Source organism: Nyctereutes procyonoides, unplaced genomic scaffold, assembly GCF_905146905.1.
Source record: "Nyctereutes procyonoides isolate TBG_1078 unplaced genomic scaffold, NYPRO_anot_genome, whole genome shotgun sequence".
In the NCBI taxonomy this organism is placed as follows: Eukaryota; Metazoa; Chordata; class Mammalia; order Carnivora; family Canidae; genus Nyctereutes; species Nyctereutes procyonoides.
Genome location: NW_026575142.1, coordinates 66264119 through 66281677, shown reverse-complemented (window position 1 = coordinate 66281677; position 17559 = coordinate 66264119). Strand labels below are relative to the sequence as shown.

Genomic DNA, 17559 nt, shown 5'->3' with positions numbered 1-17559 from the left:
ATCCCACGTAGTTACCTGCTCATTGGGGATCCTGCTTCTCCCTCTCCTTCTGCCCACCCCCCTTGCTTGTTCTCTGTCAAATAAATAAATAAAGTCTCAAAAAAAAGGAGAGAGCCACACTACAGAATGCCATCTGTCATGTAGCCTCCTGGTCAACCACTGTAAAGCTGCATTAGCTCGCAACTAATGGAGAGAGGAGAAGTCAGTGGTATGAGGGTAAAAGGCCGAGTACCCCAGAGGCCTCTGGAAAAAGGCCCCACAGAGAAGAGGGAAAAACAAACCTTACTCTCAGATACGTTTCCTAAGAATTTCTCACTTGTGGCCAGATTACACAGAATGTCTCAGGGTTGGAGAAGAGCCATAATATAAAAAGCTTATATAGATTACGATTGCTTTTGTAGACTCCATCTGCGATGTCATAGTCAGAAGGGTGTGTATGTGTGTGTGTACATGTGATAAGAATACCACTGCATATTCCTCAAGATGCAAGCCAGTCTGATAATTTGTAAACCATCAGTACAGGGAAGGCAGAGTGTGTCCAGACTGAGGCTTACAAAATCCAGTTTATAGGGCTTTTCCTGGCCGGGCCAAGGGGTAGCTGTGTATGTTAAAGTACATGGGCTGCAGAATCTATGCCTTTTGCAAAACTGAAATTATGGCAGGTCCAGAAACTGATGCCCAATTCCATTTCACTGGTATTAAAAATATATTTCAATTCTTATACTCCCACAGGGAGAATGAATTGTGTACTGGCCACATGCAGAGGCATTGCTTTGATAGTTTTATACATCTAGTTATGGTCTAAAAAATCTCCAGCTGTGAAAGCCACATATGAACTCTAAACAGTCTGTACCTCATCTGTTAAGTTCCCATGCCTGAACACGCTAATGTCAACTCACCATGTGATACTCAATTTGTACAATAAATTATGAACCTGGGGGAAAAAATCCAGTTTACATTTCTCATCACTTTCCCACTTGGTTGTCTCTAGGGTTTCATAGAGCAGCCGTTATTTCCTAATCTGATATCTCTCTCCATGTGGTGGGCACTCAACACAAGAAATGCTTCGACTGTCTATCTGCTCTCTCCTTGATTCTTCCTTGGAGAGGAGGAATTGCTCTAATGGTGACTTTGGGACGGAAACCAGGCAAAGAGAGCTCAGTCCTTTCCTCTCTCCTCATCCTAAGGAGTCAGCTGCTCCTAGAAAGCAAGGATTCTGTTCTGATTCTGGGTGCTGTACGTTCTTCAGAAGGAGAGCTCCATATGCAGGCTGGTGGCTGTCCAGATGAACTTGTGACAGGTGGGTAGGTCTGCTGACCCTGCAGTACAGGATCAGAAAGCCCATTCTTGCTGCACAATCACCAACCTACACTTGGTTCAGAACTGGGATGGGGAAAAGAGGTATAATTATGGTCTCCCGAAGACCCCTATAGGTTTGTAGATTCAATCGAAATTACCAATGGTGTTACCACCTTGTGTTTGCCACAGCAGGACAGATGGCAGTATCTAATGAGCAGCCTCTGGCCCTTTGGGGAGAGGCCCAGTAATTGATGGATCTCCAAGATAAAAGCCTTCACCTACAGTGTTTGCCAGTCTCTGTGGTGCAAATACCCACACTGTGAATGGTGTCAAGCTACACTTGTGACATCCTTGAACAGACTTAGGAGGAGATGTTTACAGGCTGCTCTCTCCAGTCAGTGAAGAGCCAACTCAGCCAACCATTGCACCTCTTTAGAGCAGAGAACACATCCTTCCACAGGAGCAGATGCCTCTGGCACATGGCTGGGTGTACACCTCTGAGCTGGAACTCCTGTTTGGTGATTGTTTCCTTTCCTAAGAACTGGCTCAACTGCAGGGAAAGGCCAAGTTTGGGGCCATATTCAGTGGCAAATCTACTGTTCAGCTCAATACATGATTAAAGGAAACAAGACGGAGAACAAGGTTTCCTTGTAGGTGGCCACACCAGGAGCCAGCCCAGCATGGATTAGAAGGACCTTCTTAGTAAGTTACTGCAGTTACATATTTCCCTACTCTTATTTTGGAGCTTGGCAGTCAATTCTCCATCACATAAGAAAGGTCATTTTTCTGTCCCTGGTCCTCATTTTCTAAGTGACAGAAACACTAGAGTTTGAATTCTGTGTAACAGTTGAGTGACCATAGGCTGGTTGCTTATACCATCTTGATCCTTATTTTCCAGATTTGAAAAAAAATGGAGATTGTGACATTTTCTCAGAAGGTTGTTGGAAATATTAGAAACGATGTTTCTAAAACAAATTACGATGGTATATGGCATGGAGCAGGCATACAAGAAATAGTAGACATGTAGTCAGTCTCCCTTCTGTTGGTGTGGGGGTGCACACACAGCCCAAGGAGGGGTGGTGAGAAGAGCTCAGTAAATGCAGTTCTTTTTTACTTCATTCCCTCCATTTGTGCTGTTTCCATGAGTTTTGTCCACTTCACCAGACTGCATATCTGTCCTCCTTCCAATTCCACCTTCTTCGGATCCTTCTACTCAGAAGTCATCACTATGTAGGGGCTACAGGAACTGTAAGCTGAACTGTTAGCAGAAGGGCCCTCGCTCCTAGCAGTGGATAAAGATAATTGCCTTTAATGTGCAGGTCTATATGATTAGCATTTCATGTTTTAAAATACACATTTAAGGACATGCATAATATTCCATTTCATAGACCCCCCTTATTTTGTCATAATCATTTAACTAGATCCTCAATTAGGTTGTTTTCAGAAGTTTGCTATTATAAAAAATACTTCATTGAACATCTATATGCAAAACTTCTAGATTACAGTCAGGTTTTATCATTAAAGGGGGATATATACAAAATATATAGTATTTTTGTATAGAGTTTGTATATATATATACACAATATTTATTATCAAATATTACATTATTATATTAAATGTATATTAAAATATTACAATATTTTCACATATACCCAGCAGGAAATGCATGCCCACAAGAAACACTTCTGAAGCCATTCCCAGCCCTATCCAAGGAAATTTGGGCAGTTTTCTTCATAGTCAACCTACTGTGATCTAGTTGATTCCCTTCTCCCTCAATATTCCTCCCATCATTTTTATGTATCAATTTCTAAAATAATCCAGAAGATCCAGAACATAAAGGTACCTCAGGATCTTAGTAAATCTCTTTCTGAAGTTGGGTTCCCCAAGAAGCCCCAAGAAACAAAGATTCAGGTGCGAGTAGTTTTTCTGGAGGTAAAGGACTGGGAAGGTGAGATAAGGAAGAGCAGGAAACCACCAAAGAATACTTACTAAGCCAGTTACCACTACGGGTTACTGGCACTTAGTACCCCGGGAGAATCACTTGGAGACGGTGTAGACATCTGCCTCACAGATATCTGACCCTAGGGACAGTGGATCTGGGGTATTTGTCTAGCAAGTCCTGTTCGTCACTGATTGACAGCCCCTGTTGGAGGGCGTTAATACCCTGGCATTACCTGTGGCACAGGTGGGCAATGTGGCTTTTGTGGCCAAGAAAAGCCCTCAAGCTTTGCAGGAATGCAAGTGTTAATAGTTGGAAGTCTGCTAGCATGCACGGAGGTAGTAGGGGAGAGGGCAAATGGGTGAGATGCCCACAGAATCTTCTAGAATCTATCCTTAGGGAGCATGCAACTGACTTCCTGGAATGCGGTTGTTGCTTTAAGCTGTGACAAGCTGGTCCTTAAAGGAGGACATTCATGACCTAATGTCTATGCTCTCCAACCTTTTATATATCTATTGAATATTAAGCTATGAAAACAGACCCTAACACAACAGAAGAAAGTAGATAACAGCTTTACATCTAGGAAGGGGACAATTATTAATTTAATAAACATTCATAGGGGGCCTTTCAGTCTGCCAGACTCAATGACAAGCACTAGAACAGAAAGGTGAATTCAACACGATCCCTGCCTATAAGAAGCTTACTTTACAGTCCGGTGGAAAAGACAGAGCCCTCGGATGAGTAGGTGGGGTCTGAGGGCAGAGGGGACCTATGCCTTGCTGTCCAGGTAATGGCCCGGGAGGCAGCAGTGCCCCAGAGAAGAAATGCCTATTTGGTATATCTGGGCAAACAGGGCCTCGGAAAGCCTCACGGTGTCCCCCAGCTGCAGCATAATCTAGAAGTGGAGATTGGCCCCAGATGTGCTGCAGGATGAGAATCATCTGCCCAAAGGGTCACAAAAGCAGCAGAGAAACCTGGCAGGCATGAAGGTGTTCGTTATGACACTGAGGAATGCTGGGCATGACCTGAGGGTAGGATCGATGGCTTAGCGGCCCCAGAGCTAGTGGACAACTGAGACACAGATGCTTTCCCCTGTGCCCTGCACCCCAAAGTCCTCCTGGGGCTGGGATGGAGCCAGAGAAGTCAGGAGGAGGCAACCCAGATTGGCTAAGAGTTCTACTTCGGGCAGAATGAGGTTTTGCCAAATAAATTCTATTTACTTATAGATAAATGAAGCAGGCACATCTCCTGCATACTCTAGTTTGTGGGTTGCAAGGTGTACCCACTGCCCAGTGATTCCCCCAAAATCATGTTCTTATCAGTGAATCTCCCAGAGTCAATTAAAGAGATCATAGTTTTTGCAGGCAGACAGACTTTGATTCGAGTTCTAACTCTCCAGATTCCCATCCCTATTTGATGTGTGAGGATGGACCAGTTAATAATATTTAAGCCCTTTTGAGCATCAGGCGCCAGTGGTTAGCAGGAGGATTCAAAAACAAGACAGAAGATCATGCCCAGGGGAGTCTGAGCAGAGGAGGCTTCCAGCACCATGTGGTATGATGCTGTGACCCCTGGCTACCATGGCTCACTGACAGAGGGGAAGGAACCCTTACGGATGGGCCACCATGGCCCCACCCAGGCTGGGTGACACTGTGAGGACCTCATAGACTTCATGGAGATACTCCAGAAGCACCAGCTGAGAGGGGAGCTTGGAAAGGAAAGGTTCTGTTACAGTTGATGGACAGCACTGAAAAACCTTCTAAGAGGAGCCATTGCATGATCTCAACTTCTGTTCTGCAGATGCGATTATATCAACCCCCAAGGGTAGGGGAATTTGCCACAAATCAACAAGCATTTCCAAAGAATAAAAATTTTATGTATATATGTATATTTGTTTATACATATATGTGTGTATACGTATCACACCAGTTTCAAGGTAATGAGTGAGCATTGTGAATTCTGATTTTCATCATGAGAAATACTAAATAAAATGTATCATTTTTGTAGATATGCTTACATGTCTAAAGATTTAGGGTTTTAAAAAGATGTTCTTTTTTCCCCCTTTTCAGATACATCCAGATGTTTTTAATCTCTGCAAAGTAATGATGGCTATGTGCCGCATCCTTCAGCTGATTTGCGAGATGTATTTATGTGAAATAAAGGAGTTTTAAAGACCCGATTCTTCCAAAAAACATTTTTTTACCACATCTTATGGCCTGGAAAATTGGTTTTCTGTTGTTTTGCTCTTTGGAGTTAAGATATTCAAACTTCGGAAATATTGTTAAAATGGGACAAATCAAGCCTCATAAATTTTGGAAACAATCTCCTTCTACAAAATATGTAAAAATATTATACACAGTGTCTGGCATACAGGTAGTATTTAGCAGAAGTTTTCCCTTTCCTTCTACCTCCACTGACAAGGGCCATATGAGAAAGATCCCCACTTTCTCATCATTCCTCCATATTGGCTTTCCCATTCCTAGTCTGCCTCAAAACATGAGGCATGTTTCTGCTTCAACTACAGCAGGTTCAGAGAATGCAGAGAAGACTCAATCCCTGTCCTAAGAAGCAGATAGTCTAGAGGGGGAGAAGGGCACATAAAGCTTGGACAGATCATCAGTCTGACACTCACCAGTCTAGATTTAATTCCACAGTTTCCCATTACATTATACAATAATCTTGCCGGGCTCCCACTGGCTTTCTTCCTCAGGGCACCTGGTCCGATGAATGGGGTCAGCTCTTGTAAATTAGGCCTGTCTCACACAAGACTTTCAAACTCTAACCTGCGGAAAAGTAATAGCTCCAAGGTTAGGCTTGATAGATTCTTTGAAATGGCTTTCTAAATAAAGGAGAATCTGGTCCTGAATTGAAGAAGGAATACTTTTTTTTTTTTTTAAAAGCAATGACTCTAAATTCAAGGGCACCTGGTTGAGGTCGGTAGAACATGCAACTCTTGAGTTTGAGCCTCAGGCTGGGTGTTGAGATTACTCTAAAAAAATCTTTTAAAAATAAAGCAAAATAAAATAAAATAAAAACAGAGAGATAGAGAAAGAGAGAGAGAGAGGCAAACTGTTAGAGACTCTTAACTATAGGAAGCAAATTGAAGGTTGCTGGAGGGGTGGAGGGTGGGGGCATGGGGTAACTGGGTGATGGACATTAAGGATAGCACTTGATGCAATGAGTGCTGGATGTTATATGCAATTGATGAATCACAAAATTCTACCCCTGAAACTAGTAGTATAGTATATATCAACTAAATTGAATTTAAATGAAAGAAATTTGAGGGGGGCAGCCCCAGTGGCTCAGCAGTTTAGCGCTGCCTTTAGCCCAGGGCATGATCCTGGAGACCTGGGACTGAGTCCCACATCAGCCTCCCTGCATGGAGCCTGCTTCTTCCTCTGCCTGTGTTTCTGCCTCTGTCTCTCTCTCTATGTCTCTCATGAATAAATAAATAAAATCTTTAAAAAAAAAAGAAAAAATGTTAAAGCAACAACTCCGAGTTTAAAAAAAAAAAGAAAGAAAAAAGAAAAAAAAGAAAAAGAACACAATGACTTTATGTGTGGGAAAGATAGCTGCCAACTCAAAATTTAGAATTTAGAAATCAAATTCTCTTACCCACTTCCATTTTTGCATTTAATAAACAGGTAGAGAGTGCCAGCCTTGGGCCAGCCACCAAAAAGCACTGGCTGAGTTAAACACAGTGCCTGTCCTCCAAGAGTTCGTGGCTACGTGGAGAAGAAAAGCAAGTCAACAGACATCAGAGGAGAGGGCCATGAGGGCAATGGCGGAGAACGTTGATCGAGATTGTCTCAATCAATCTGGTAGTGTGCTCTCTCACAGTGGGTCATGGCCAGGTTTATCTACTACTGTAAGAGCAGTGATCTGGGTTCAGAGAATGTTTTCCTGGTTGCAATTTGGCTCGCCCATGAGGTGGAAGTGGTATTCTTTAATACTTATATTCGTTCTGCTAATGCTGAGAGCCCATTGAGACACTGGTCTCCATTTGACAATCTCCTAGACTCTATTCTATGTCCCTGAGGACGTCTCAGGAGACTCTCAATAGCTTTATCACATCTTCTCACGATAGAGCCTGGTTTTAGAACTGTTTTCTGCCCACATTGAATGGAAGCTTATTCCCTTGTACTTCCAGTCTTGGTTTCCCTAACAACTGATGCTCATCCCTATCTTTTTGGTTATCATCATCCTTAACCGAATTAGATCAAATAGAAAGTCTTCATCTCTCTCTATGTCTCCTTTGCAAAGGTGTGTCCAGTGAACCTGTTTATTCTCGTACTGAGGGTGGTGAGTTGAGGGGCTGAGATGATTCTCCACTGACTCCAAGTCAGAGAACTGATTGATGAGACACGTCTTCTCCTTTGGGCTCCACCACTGCCCTGTCTAAAGTAGGAACTGATCTGGGTGGTGCTGGGGATAGAAGTGGAGTTGGAAGAAAAGACCCAAGACAGGAACTAGTACCTGTGGCAGCAGAGGAGGGTGTGGGAGACCAGCATCTGGAGTCGGGCCTGTGGGGCAAAAGTAGAAACTAGAAGGATGTCACATCAGTTGGACAGAACTCCGCATGCAGAGGCCCTACCTGAAAGATGAGATTGAAAATGCTTTAAAAAAAAAAAAAGTTCTTTAAATAACATTCTCAAATAAGTAGAAATCAAGCTTAAACTATTTTATGCTTTGAAATTGGCAGCTGCTTATTATAAAGTTTTGGTAAGGGAGAGCAGGGGGAAGGGGCAGTCTCCCCACTGAACCAGGAGCCTGATATGAGGCTCAATCCAAGACCCCCAGGTAAGGATGAAAACTCATTTACAAATTATGTAAACATGTATTGAGTTGTTGAAAGCATCACCTCATGTTCTAGGGAGGAGTTGTTTATGAATTTAAGAGAGGAGTGAGAGCTTCTCAGACAACTTTTTTTTTTTTCCTAATTGCAAAAGGTTTTTATACTGCAGTGTGATAAGAGTGTGACCACAGTGTTACTTTTCTGGTTTTGCTCTGTGGAAGGAGAAGTAATGTTGTGTTTTTCTTTTTCTGCTCACAGTTCTCCCTCAGTTTAATGAATGGCAATAGGACTAAAAGAACAGAGGGCAGCCATGGATCCCTGTAAGTACGTCTATGTTACTCCATTGCAGAGTCAAGCTTCATATAGGCTGAGAGACTTCAATGCGCAAGCAAAAAAGGGAGAGAAGAAAGTCAGGGTTTTGTCTAGAGGAAGATACAGGAAATTTTAGGAAATGTATCAATGTTTAGTCACTAAAATGCTAAAATATTTATAGATGTTTATTTCTTTAAATTTTGCTCTATACAAATAGCACATTTATAGTGTTCTTTAATGTTCATATATATATTTAAAGATTTAATTTTTATTTATGTATTTATTTAGAGAGAGCTTACAAGCAGGGAGAGGGGCAGAGGAAGAAGGAGGGAAAGAATCTCAAGCAGACTCTGTGCTGGGCCTGGATCCCAATGCAGGGCTCAATGTCACAACCTTGAGATCATGACCTGAGCCCAAATCAAGTGTTGGACGCTTGACTGACTGAGCCACCCAAGCCCTCCAAAACTAAGCCCTCCAAAACTAAGACCCCTCAAGTCAGGATATCTAAATGACAGGAACACTGTAAGAGAGTTGGGATTAGTAGACTCTCAAGCGACAAATTTGCAACCTAAATATGAAGTGACCAAAGACATTCAGTAAAAGCTTACCCGAAAAATGTCAGTCTTATAGTGGGGTCAGAACATCTCCACAATTGAACGTAACCCAGGGCAACCATTCCCATTGAGCTCTGAAGGCAGTCAATGTGACCAAATCAACAAGAACTGAAGTCTCTTCAAAAATAATTTTGGAAGTCAAACTGGGCTTCCGTGGGGATTGTCAGAGCTGGAATCAAAGCCAACGCAGCCTCTGAGAAAAATCCAATCCCCCCGATAAGGGGGATATAATTGTTGTTGTTGTTGTTGTTCTGAGATATGGATGGATAATTCAAAACAGTAGGCAGACTTCATTCTTTGGAATATCGTATCTTGAAAGAGGTTAGATGATAAGAAAGCCATATCCTCCTTTCTTCCTCTCATGGATACTTACTTTAGGAATCTGGCCACCACGCCATGAGGAAGCACAAGCCATCCCAGGCAGTGATCACACTGAAAACTACGGATGGGTCCTCAGGCCACTGAGCCCGGCTGAGGCACTAGTCAACAGCATCAACTGCCAGACATGTTGAGTGGAGACTCCTCGGATGATTCCAGCACCAAATTGTGGAGTCTTCCCACCTGAGAAGCCCCAGCCAACATGGGGCAGAAAAGAAGTTGTCCTTGCCATACACTGTCTGAATTAATTGACACAGAAACTTTACAAGTATAATAAAATGGTTGCTCTATCCCATTAAGGGTTTCAGGTTTTTTTAAAGCTTTTATTTATTTATTTGAGAAAGGGAGAGCAGGGGGAAGGGGCAGACTCCCCACTGAACCAGGAGCCTGATATGAGGCTCAATCCAAGACCACAGGATCATGACCTGAGTGAAGGCAGATGCTTAACCAACTGAGCTACCCAGGCGGACCCCCCCCCATTAAGGTTTTTTTTTGAGAGGCAAGGAGGTAATTATGCAGCAACTATAACTGCAGTAGTATCTTTACATTTCTCAGGCCAGAGACCCTCTGTTATAGTATCCAGAGAAGAAATTCCAGGCTTCATCTAGGATGGAAGAGAGCCAATGCCAGACATTTGAATTTGGGGATAGGATCTCAGGATCTAACTGCTTTTTTAATTTATGTTCAATGAATCTTGTCTGTAATCACTCACACACACACTCCTACCTCTAGACATCATGGTGCCATCAATCCTGAGCTCATCAAAAGGTCTGCTAGGTTTTTTCTCACCTTTTCTTTTGCCAACTCAGATTTCAGCCTTCTCCGGTCTGCTAATGTCAGCCATCACTCACTCCTTTAGTGTTGCCGTGGTCTTCTCCTCTGTTTCCTTTCCTTGTGAGTTTATGCTTTAAGAATCACCTTATTGTTGTTTTAGTGGGGTTTTCAGAGGAAATGGAATTAAATACATTTGTCCAACTTAGCATCTCTAATTGGAATATTACCTAGACTTTTTTTATATCCCTTCTGGATACATTGACTCCTTTTATTTACTTGAGTAAAATAAATTACTCAAGAGTACTGGATGAAAAATGTCTCATGCTTTATTGGAAAATAGCAATGACAATAACATCAACAACAAACACCTTTCCGCTCTCTCTTTTCAAATATTTCAGTTCTCTGAGATTTGTCCAAACGCATGAGCCTAAGGGTTCCCCTTTTCTCTAGTTCAAATCCTCACCAGCAAGCCTCCTCATTTTGTTTATGGTCTGAGTTGAATATTCATAAGAAGGTATAAAAACACAGGCTCATTCCTGAAGAAGACAACCTAAGATAAAAAACAATGTAGAGAAAACACAAAGAGCATGTCATGATTGTAAAGAAGTAGATTGGATAAAATATTTACAAAGTGAATGGCCAGTAGTTGAGTACACCGGTGGGTTGTTTGGGTCATGAAGTCAAGCGAGTCTGAGGTGTTTGCTGTGGTCATAGCCGTTAGCACACTTTTTAGGACCACCAACATGTCCCACCCTGCCCCTGCAGATAGAGCCTTTCATGGTGTTTCTACTGTTGGACTCTCTGAAAACAGGAGAGTCTCCCCCTCCTACTCTCTCTGCTTTAGCAGAAATGAGAACTCTGGATGCGGTTCTCTAACCTCCAGTTCTGAGTCATAGCTTTTCCATTCTCTGCTGCAGGTCTTCCTCAGTGTCTCAATGAGATGGTTGCAAAGGGCTACCCGGAGAAGATATTCTCCACAAAGAGGGTTAACCAGCACCTCTGCTCTTCCAGTTCTTGCTCTGTTGGGGTTGGACAGCCATTCTTCTAGACTGCACCACATACTGACCCATTCCAAACTCCAATTCTTCTATACTTGGAAATCTCTCTCCCTTTCTCAAATTAAAGAAAAACTGTAGTTTTTCAAAGAGTTAGGGCACAGCTTGATGTGATTTTTCACATGCTCACACTGGCCAATGAACATTCAAGCATCCCATGATCATGTGAAAACCACGCCTGTTAATTTGTAAGTATTTACCTTTGTAGATGTGAGATAGGTAGTCCTTAGAAGAATTATATGTGTTCAAGTATTGTTTTTTAAAGTAAGTTCAGAATTTCTTTAAGTATAACCTTAAGCTAGTGTCACTTACTTTAAAAGTAGCAGATAAAAGCATTTTTGATAACCATATGACCTCTTCCTAACAATAGCCAGCCACCCTCAAGGTCCTGGAAACCTTGCTTTCAAACTCCTTAGAGGCTTACGGTGTCCCTAACCCCCTCCAACTTGAAAGTATATAATGGGCCACTCCTCATGACCCCAGTGCAGCTCTTTCTGCCCATGGGTCCTTCCCTGTGATTTAATAAAACCAACTTTTTGTACCAAAGACGTCTCCAGAATTCTCTCTTGGTTGTTGGCTTCAAACCCTAACATCTTTCCTACATCAGTATCACTTAAGAAATTACAAGAGTTTTAAGAATTCTGGCCAGAAGCAGGGAATGAACACCAAAATATATTTCTTATTACATCACAATATCACACATATTATGTTCACAAGACAAATATAAATAAATTCAATAATATTTCATTAATATGCTTAAAGTTTTTTAAGTAAGGTTTGCTACTCCAAAGTAAATGTGACAATCCTCAGGTAAAATATCATAGTTCTTCCTTATTCCTCTTTCTATTTCATTCCCCTGTTCAGAGCAATCACTGTTATTTTATTCACTATATAGCTAGGTACATATCCTTCCAGTTTCTTTCTGGGCATTTACAGACAAAATGTTGTGAGGTCATGGAGCATGATGGCCAAGAAAGAATTCTTGAGATGTTTTAGGGTTCAGCTTAGTAAATTTATTTAAGCAACATGGGGACAGTACCCACAGGCAGAAAGGGCTGCATTTTTGCTGTATGAAGCTGATGGCTTCATGCTTAGTGCTCAAGGGGAGGGGGAGGTACAGGGAGTATTTGATTGTAAACGTCTCAGAATTTCTATTCATAAAACTACTTAACAAGATTTCTCTGGTGCTTATCATTCAGCTCGATATTTTAACTATCAGTGAGATATACAGGCAGTCATGAGATCCTTTAAGACTGTGGCAACCAGCAGCACATATTTGATCCTTATTAGAACTATGCAGGCTATAGGTTAGCCTTCCAGGCTAAAGGTGAGCATTTTTCTGCTTCTATCCCTCATCAATAGGAGTGTACACACACTTGTGGTAAGCTGAATAAAGGTCTACCAAAGATGTCCACATCCTCACTTCTGGAATCTGTGAATAGATTAGGTTACATAGCAAAAGGAACCTGAGGTTGCTAATCATCTGACTTTAAAAATATGTTATCCTTTATCTGGGTGGACCCATGTAATCACAAAGGTCCTTAAATGTGGAAAAGGGAGACAGAAAAGCTCCAGCAATGAGATGTGAGAAATACTTGACCTACCATTGCTGGCTTTGCAGATGAAAAGGGGCCAGGAGCTAGAAATGCAAACAGCCTCTAGAAGCTGGAAATGATGGGAAAACAAATTCTCTCCTGGAGCCTTCAGAAAAGAACCCAACCCTGCCAATATCTTCATTTTAATTCAATGAGTCTTATTTAGGACTTCTGGCCTCCAGGACAATGAGATAATAAATTCGTGTTGTTTTAAGCCACTAAATCTGTGCTACTTTGTTACAGCAGCAATAGGAAACTAATGTAAAGACATTGGGAATTCCTCAGTAAATGGCCCACCCAGTTCCCCCAATGGAGAAGTTGAGTCCACAAGCCTTACACACATACTCGACTTCCAATCAGCTCTTTCTCATACTCAAAATCGGGACAGAGAGACAAGAATCTCCAAACCTCTAATGAAAGCATCATAATGAAAGATAAGAGAACAAAATTTTTTTAAAAAAACTTGACATCTTCAAATCTGTTAATCTTCTCCTAGTGCTTCTGAATTTTGTGAATTGAATAGCAAAACCTGCCCCCCCTTCCCATCAAGATGCTAAAATTAGTTTTCTATATTCTTTTCTAATTCTTATGACATTTTAGTTTTTAGGCTTTCACTCACAAAATTCTCTCCTTTCTTTCTATAGTGAGCCTGAGCTGATGGTTTCAGCCTTCTAGGACATAGATTATCAATGCCATTATATCATGGTCTCCACCTCCCTGAATAGTTCTAGCCCTTAAGTTTTTTTTTTAATTTTATTTATTTATTCATGAGAGACAGAGAGAGAGAGAGGCAGAGACACAGGCAGAGGGAGAAGCAGGCTCCATGCAGGGAGCCCTACTTGGAACTCGATCCGGGGTCTCCAGGATCACGCCCTGGGCTGAAGGCAGTGCTAAACTGCTGAGCCACCTGGGCTGCCCAACCCTTAAGGTTTTTAAAGAACAAGTGGGTTGAAGATTATGAAAGCAAACTGTAAAAATAAATTTTAAAAAATACTATTCAAATATAAAGTTTTAGGATAATGACACTGATGATGAATATTTACAACAGCCCTACTCCTTGCCAATAACCTGTAACTACTTCTTCCCAGTCATCCCATCTCTGAACTCCTGACTTGCCTTTTGTTCCCCTCCTCATCTCTCAGGCCCCCAGAATCCCAGCAAGGAATTCTACATTGCCAGGGAAGACTATCCTCAGAAAAGGCCTGGGTAGCCCAAGGATCTTGGAACTCTACTCGTGACTCCAGCATCACCCTTTGGAGCAACAGCGGTGCTGCCCCACACTGACACAAGCAGATCCTCATCTGGATCCAACCTGCTGGGGTTTATTTACCAGACCAGTCTTCCAAACAGAAGCTCCATTCACTTCATCTCCCTGGAGGGAGGCAGAAACACACCCTGGGCCATCATAGAACTGGGTAGGCTTGTTAATCAAAATTTCTTTAGCTTCATCTAACAACAGGGGTGTGTTGAATAAAACTCCCAGAGTCAAGTGTTGGCTCTGCCTCTCTGAAAGGAAAGCAATGAAACAGGAAAGGCATCCAACCGAGATAAAAGCTAAGTTAACAAATGATAGCATTTCCAAAACAAATCATTGGGCTTGAATGCCCTGGAATGAAATAGAAGAGAAGGGAGTGTCATAGAAGACATGGAGCTGAACTCAGCCCTCCGGTTGACAAAAGGCAGGGGGCTGACCCAAGACTTTGCTATATAGATTGTGTCTTCCTGACAATGTTCCCAAGAGCCCACCCTGCCAGGATCACTCTGCTCTTCCTGTTTTTCCCACATTTCCTGTCTTCTTCAGGAGGTGCATGCTGCGAGGACACGTTAAACTCTCGTTCAGAGTCTTAAATTATTTTCACGGTTTTGTCTAAGAAAATAATCTACTAGAGAGAAACACAGAGCTGATTGAAAAGAAATAGCCTCATCGTTTTAGCATGGGGAAAGAGCGGTGAGAAATGGTGACCAAATGTGATGCTGGAAAGCTGTTTGATGGTGGAGCCAAACCCAAGCTAATGCCTCTAAGGTCATGCACTTGCTCCTATATCCTGGTCAGCTTCCACTACAAATCACTGGTGATAAGTCGCACATGGGTCATCTCTGAATCAGAGAACTGAAGGAACACAGATGGGTCACTGGGGAACGCTGCAGAGAATCATGGCAGGGCATGATTTCTTGGTACTTTCTCTGTGCCAGGCATTGTGCTAAGTTGAAAGACGCATAAAGATAAGCAAAACACCATTGTGCTCTGTGAGCACATTATCCAGCAGAGGAAATGGAAAAGCAGGAACATGTGACCCAGTCTTTGAAGTATTTCAACAGGACTGGGCAATTACATTCATTAAACTATTTTGGCTGCAAGGATGAACGTGAGCTAGGCTTCAAGTGAAGGTGGATTTTATTGGTGCTCTGTTATGGAAAACCAAGCATTGAAAGGGGCAGTGATATGGTGGAGTCTGGGTCAACTGGAACCAGGAACTTGAATGTTGCTATGAACTCTTTTTTCCATCTCAAGCAACTGTATCATTTTTCCCTCTTTCTCCGTAGACTACCTCTGCTTTTCCTTTTAAGTATTTAGTAACATTCAGTTATTTGCATTCTTCTTGATTCCAACTCTGAAAGTGCTGGGAAGGGTCTCATTGATCCATCTTGACTCATGTTCCCACATCAGACCAATCCATGGAGGCAAGAGAACTGACTCATATAAGAGCACAGAAGCTCCAGTGAAAACCTCACAGCTCCCCTCTTCACCTGGGTAAATGCTTCCAGCACCTGGGTAAATGCTTCCAAGCTTCGCCTCTCACACTCATCTGGTTTTTCTGTTTTTCTCATAGTCACATTCAGATTCTCCATTTCTGCCAAGATCTTTCCAAAATAACCTGTATGTTTTTAATCAGCTTCTCCATGGCCTCATGGATCTCCCACCTTACTCCATGAACATGGGCCATAGGTTCATAATGTATTATCCACCCCAGAAGCCCAGATGCCAGGCACCCATGCCTAGACAGTCAGATTATCCATTGAATAACCACATGGAGTATCAGAAGACTATTAGAATGTGGGTTTGGAGCCCAAGGAAGCATTGGGACTAAAGGTGTTGACTTTGGGGAATTATCTGTCTGGAAATGATAGTTGAGGTTGTAAAAGTATATGCAATAACTGAAGAAAAAAGTTGCGTGTGAGAAAAGAAGAAGATCAAAAAGAACCTGTAGTATCTTACATAAGGAATAGACAAAGGATAAAAGCCTTCAGATAAGAGAAAGACAGAAGATGAAGAGAAGAATGGGGATTTGACTGACTTAGATGACCAACCTGTGAGCAACAGACAACTCTTAACTACCCAATGGTCAGCTCATGGTACACTTTCCAATTCCATGATTTTCTCCTGATTTTTCTGTTTCCATTTCTCTATTTCACTTCTTGATAGCATTAATAGAACTGAGAAATCATGGGTCAATATCATTTTGCTTTCAAGCACCAGGCCTACTAAAAGGGATTGACTACATAAGGGAATGGCTAAAATGCAAAGTAAAGATTTTTTTATTTTCTTATGTATGGATATTTGTTCATCTGTCCAATAATGTGTTAAAATTTTATATAATGCCATAGTTGCTACAATTCCAAGCAACAAAGCAACAGATTTCCAAGTTTAAGAACCAAGATGTATAAGATTACTTACTATTTTCTAGAAAGATATTTCACTATAAGATCTCCATTTTTATGTCACCCCATTGTCCTTTTATTTACACATTTTGTATTTAAGCCATAGCAGGAAATGAACAATCTACTGAGAAAAAATGTAACTGTGTTTGTAAGAGCATTTACCACCTAACTGCTTTGGCCAATTTCCAAGCTTCTGAGTATATGTCTAAGACGCCCAAACCTAGCATCTATGAAAGGATATAACCATAAGTTAACATGGTTGTTGGAGGTCATCAATGATTTAGATAAGGAGTTCCTCTCTCATTAATGATGTAAAATCTTCCCTCAGGTTGTGAAAATCAAATACTATGGGTCAGATTATGGTTCTTTGCCAAGCAGGGTGCATGTTCGATGATGTGTTTTTAATGAACAGTTCATACCATTTTTTTTTTTGCAAAAGCCATTTATCCTCAGCTTCCAAAATTAGCAATAAGGGAAATGTTCTAGGGCCTTTTAAAGATTCTCTTCTTTTTGTACTTTGGACAACAAACCAACTGAATGATATCAAAAAGATCTTTCCAAAGAGACAATAATTAAAATAAGTGGAAGTAGCAATTGAGTGATGGTAGCACCATCCTGGACTATCAATACCAGGACCACATTCAGATTGTCAATACTAACACCACGCTCAGTCAGGCACTTCAAATATTTAGTGACAGGGATCATGGTAACTTCTATTATGTCTGTACTGTACTAACCTTTACATACCCTACCATCTTCTACATATTCCCATTCCTATTTAAACCACATCTCCTATACTCTTCTTTATGTTAGACATTCCCCTCCTGATGTATTCAAGGAGACCCTTTTAAATGTAGTATCAAATCTGAAAATTGAAGAACAGGAATTTGGGGGCTGAGATAACTGTGAAGAAATGTGTCTGTCTGAGGACCCATGGCCAGAGAGGAATTGGGTAAGATAGCTACTACTTTTAAGGATTAGGGGAAGGCAAGAATAGGTTAAGAAGTAATAAGAACTATATGGTAAAGGAATTTGAAAGCAAGGTGGGAATCACAAGTCAGATTTGGGGAGAGAAGGATTTGGGGAGAGCCAAACTCAAGGCTCTCAAACTGATGGAGTTCCCAGACCACCCCTTTTT

At 41.6% G+C, this 17559-nt stretch overlaps 1 pseudogene; it reads left to right on the top strand.

The window, feature by feature from the left end:
• Positions 1-655: 655 nt before the first annotated feature.
• Positions 656-842, top strand: LOC129498480 (ATP synthase membrane subunit K, mitochondrial-like; annotated as a pseudogene).
• Positions 843-17559: the final 16717 nt, after the last annotated feature.